Source organism: Rhinopithecus bieti, unplaced genomic scaffold (assembly GCF_001698545.2).
Source record: "Rhinopithecus bieti isolate Rb0 unplaced genomic scaffold, ASM169854v2 scaffold_115, whole genome shotgun sequence".
Classification (NCBI taxonomy): domain Eukaryota; kingdom Metazoa; phylum Chordata; class Mammalia; order Primates; family Cercopithecidae; genus Rhinopithecus; species Rhinopithecus bieti.
Window position 1 is genome coordinate 232,828 of NW_016803181.1, and position 4,743 is coordinate 237,570.

A 4,743-nucleotide genomic window follows, 5' to 3' on the forward strand; every position below is an offset into this window, starting at 1 on the left:
CTACGGCAGCCTGTAGGGGCCAAGACACAGCCTCGCACCCCAGGTACCAACTACACTCTCTTCCCTCAGGCTCTCCTCATAGACTGTCTTCCTAGAATCCCATGCTCCCCAGGAGAAAAAACCCATTTATCAGCTGTAAGGCTTACTGCTCAAATACAAATAAAACATCATGGCCCAAAAGCACTCAGTCCCCAGCCATCTGTGCAGCCTCATAAGCAAAGCTGCAGGCAGTGGCTGCAGCTCTGTGTGCTCCAGGCTTCCGTCTGGGCTTCACCTTCTTCCTACCTTTCTTCTTTAGAGGCCTCGTATTGCCTCCTTCCTTTCTCTTTAAAAATATTAGCTTATCCCAATACTTTGGGAGGTGGAGGCGGGAGGATTGCTTGAGGCCAGGAGTTAGAGACCCCCTACTCCGGTGCAACATAGCGAGACACCATCTTTACAAAAAGTGAAAAATTTGTAGGGTGTGGTAGCACGGGGTGTGGTAGCATGTATCTGTAGTCTCAGCTAATCAGGAGGCTGAGGCAGGAGGATTGCTTGAGCCCAGGAGTTTGAGGCTGCAGTAAGCTATGATCACGCCATTGCACTCCAGCGTGGGTGACAGAGTGAGACCTTGGCTCTAATAAATAAATAAATACATAAATAAATAGCAGCCTGTTAGGGAAAACAGGAAACAGGCCTTTTCATACGTTGCTGGTGGGGATGAAAGCAGTGCAACCTCTATGGAGGACAATTTGCAATCTCTCTCAATTACAAACCCTTGAACACATCCTACAGATGCACCTGCCTACGTCTGAAAGGACATACATGGCACAGTCTGAGAGCAAAAGATTGGGGACCAGCCACCCAGTACTATCAATAGAAGACGGGTTTAGAACAAGGAACACTTTGCGGCTGTAAGAAAAAATGGGGAACCTTCTCTGTGTGGATATGGGACAATCCCCAGGATGTATGAGCAAGAAAAACCATGTTTGCAGCAAACAACCTTTGGAATAATGAAGAGGAAAACTAAGAACATGTATTTACATAAGTAAATCCCGCAAGGACATAACATTTTTTATATCAGAAATTGGGAACTGTTAGGGAAAAATTAGGAGGAAATCTTCTCACTGAGTCATTGATGTCATTTTTGTATTTGAACCATATGACTGTTACACATTAAAATGTAAAATTTTAAAATATATGAAACAAATTAAAATCTTATTTGGAGGAGTTCTCATTTTCTGAAGATTTTAAAATCTTTCTTCCAAGAAACTGAAAGTGTTCAGCAGTCAGGGTTGGATGTAGATGGTGTCCTCCCTAAGATGTCAGCTGACAGGTGCGGTGTGGCCTCTCGGCTCACCCAGGACAGGGGCCTTGTTTTATTCATCACCGTGTTCCCAACACTGTCACAATGGATGACACACAGCAGGCACTCACTAAATGTCTGGAATGAAATACTAAAGAAATACATTCATAGAAAGATGCCTAACTCAATAACAGAGTTATTTCAGTCTCGGTGAAGGGTCCACGCTGATACAAAATTGTCAAAATGGATGACTTGGAGCAAGGAGGAACATAGCAATGCTGTTTAAGTCCCAGATCAGAAGGTAGCACCCCACATAGTGCTGCCACTGTCCCAACAGCAGATTTCCTGTACTCTTCTCGATACGTGGGGTCTGGATAACAATAATGAGGAAATGCCAAACATAGCATCATCACAGTGATGAAGACACAAATAAGCCACTGTGGGCAGATCACCTGCCTCATGCCCTCTCCCCAGGAGCGCCAAGCTCGTCTTTCATAGGCCTTTGCCTCCACACACCTGAGGGCAAACTGTGAATTGGCAGTGACTCCCAGCCAGAGCTCTGTGCCCGTGGCCCTGTGGCACTGCTGCAAATGGGCCAAGCACGGTCTGAGTACACAGTGGAGTCCTGGCCACGGCCCTGGGTGGTTGGCATCAGTTATACCCTGAAAGGAGCATCAAGCTGTGTGGGAGCCAAGAATGAAGGCTGCTGGGTGCCGCGCTGGCACGCTCCCTCACCTCCTCCAAGCCCTGGCTGCCACCCTGCAGCTGGTCTCCGCCTGAGGTAGAGGAGTGTGGTGCAAATGGTGGCTTCTGCTGGGCCCTGCCTCTCCCTCCTCCCACACCTGACTCAGGGGCTCCTGTAGATGGGTGTCTCTGTTTCCCCTCAGGCCTCCTTTGCTCAATCGTCCTCTCTCTTCCTGCTCTGGGGTGAGGAGTTGTCTCTGAGTGGGGAGTGGGGCTTTTCTGCGGACAGGAGGCCACCAAAGCCCTGAGCCCGAGGCCACCAAAGCCCCGAGCCCAAGGCCACGCGGCTCCACAGGGAGAGTGCTGAACTGAAGCATTGCCTGGAGCTGCATCTGAGAGAAGCCAGAGCCCTGGGCCCCGTGAGGCTCACGCCTGTCAGATTCCTGCATCTCCCTCCCTCTTCCCAGGTTCTGGCTCTGGACCCAGTGAGCAGCCCTTCACTGTGACCCTGTGTGCCATCCACCTGTCCCCGGGGGATGTGAGCACTTGCCCGGCAGCCCGGGACTGGGGACGTGGGCCGGCTGTTAGGATGGGGTCAGCTTCTGCTCCAGGCTAATGCTCCTGAAGATGTGTCCCAGCCAGGAAGCTCCTGGCACTTTCTGTCTCATTGTCTCAGCATAAGCAGTATTCAGAGGTGTCCCTGGAACACCTGGCTCAGAGGGCAGCTGGGTATTTGCCCAGGCTCTGTGGCAACCTGCCGTTTTCTGGGATAGCCAGAGGGCTGAGCCCGCCAGAGTGCTAGCACCACGGCTTCAAGGCTGTCTTGACCAGCGGAGGCCTGGTCCGGCCACACTTCACTTCCTCCTGTTCCTCCTGGTCCTTCCCACTCACCTCTTACCCTCCACTCACCCTCTCTTTCTGGAGCACTGCATCTTACCCCAGGGGAATGCCCAGCCCACACCCAGGCCAGTCAGCTTCTTCCAGAAGGCAGCAGAGCCGGAGCAAGCCCAGGGCTGAGGGGCCTCATGACTGATTTCCCTTCTCAGAAACCTCTCTGACCTCCCAAACTGGAATCTCTGCCTTTGGTTTGCAAGCCAGGAATCACAGATGGGTCACTCAACCAGAGCACTCTTGTGGTATGTCCAGGTCAGAGGGCAGCCAGGCCCTCCCATGCCATCCCCAGCAGCTGGACGGAGGGCGAGAAGCCCCTGCTGGCGCCTCAGGCCCTGAGCCTCTCAGGTTCCCTCAAAGGGAGGGGCTCTGCAGAGCCAGCTGCAGCTGTGGGAAACCACACACCGCAGCCTGCAGGTGCAAGGGGCCTGGGGGAAGGGGAGAGGATTAACTGTTTCTTGGGAGCAGGCCTTTTCCATCCCATCCATTCCCAAATGGTGGCTCCCCCAGGATGTGGCGTAGCATGCCCCGCAGGGGTGTGGGGTGGGTAGCTGGCCGTGGAAGAGTCACCGGGGCTTGTGATCCAGGGATCCCAGAGACAAACCCCTGCCTCAGAGGCCCTGAAGCCCACAGAGAGAGACCAAGATACTCTCACTGACTCTGGGTGGCTTCAGAGGCCACTGAGAAACCCCGGGCACCGTGTCCTACTTCATGTCTAGTGGCCACTCTCTAGAGAAATTTCCTCCAAGTCACAGGACCTGCCCAGGGGAGGCAGAAGGGAGCTTCATTCTTGGGCTGTGCCACTCACCCCACTGGGGGTCTGCCCACTGAGGATGCACAGAGTGCTGCCAAGAGGAGCACCGGGCTGGCCTCAGTGGGGGCTGAGCAGGCGGTTCCTTCCCCCTCAGCCTGGGTCTCTGGGTGGTAGCCGTGAGTGTGAGTGGGTAAACCCTAGCTCACCGAGGCTGGGACCCTGCTCTGGGGTTGTCAAAGGGGCTGGAAGCCATTCAAGGGGAAAGGCTTTGCAGGTTCCCAGAATGACTCTTTTCTGCCAGGCTGTCCCCAAAGGCTAGCGGGATGCTCATGCTGCCCATGTGCCCGCCTGTCACAGGTCCAGGTTGGTCTGACCTCTCATCTCGCCAGTTACCTGCCTCCTGGTGGAGCACCCACCGAGAACAGTGTCCTGGCAAGAGACCCGGGGGCCCCGGGCCCTGTGGGAAGAGGCCAGAATTGCCCTTGTGTGAGTCCTGCTTCAACCCCTAACTTTCTTCTCACTCTTCCCATTCTTCCATGAGAATAAGTAACTCATTCCCTTCCTCTTTATTTTCCCTAAATGTGAGAAAGGTAACGCTGTCTAGGAGAAAGTGACTGAGTTCACTCTGCACACATGGGCACCAGCTGCTTGTCAGGGTTGGAAGGTAGACACGCATTCTTTCCCTGGAAGAGCTCACAGGCTGGCAGGGCAGACGTTCACACGCTATTCAGAGGCAAGGCTCTGCAAGGGAAGGCAGTAAGTTCATCAGGGGCAGGGGAGGAGCCGATGATGATGGAGAATGTCTGCAGAGCTCACAAATGTTCTATGAAGCACATAGTGCTGACTGTTTGGAACGGAGCAGAAAGGGGTAAGGCAAAGTGCTCAGGATCAAACTGGGGAGACGGGAATGAGCCACAGTAAGTTGTCTTGATGTCCCCGTGAGGCAGTAGGGGACTATTTCTTTTTTTTTTTTTTTTTTTTTGAGACGGAGTCTCGCTCTGTCACCCAGGCTGGAGTGCTGTGGCCGGATCTCAGCTCACTGCAAGCTCCGCCTCCCGGGTTCACGCCATTCTCCTGTCTCAGCCTCCCGGGTAGCTGGGACTACAGGCGCCCGCCACGTCGCCCGGCT

The 4,743-nt window shown here is 53.8% G+C and overlaps 1 long non-coding RNA gene across 1 annotated transcript in view; it reads right to left on the reverse strand.

Moving 5' to 3' along the window:
* Nucleotides 1–883: 883 nt before the first annotated feature.
* LOC108526953 (uncharacterized) overlaps nt 884–4,743 on the reverse strand; it is a 22,184-nt gene continuing 18,324 nt past the window's right edge. The window contains exon 3 of the long non-coding RNA XR_001884656.1: nt 884–1,655. This is a non-coding gene — a long non-coding RNA (uncharacterized LOC108526953). The remainder of the gene's footprint in view (nt 1,656–4,743) is intronic.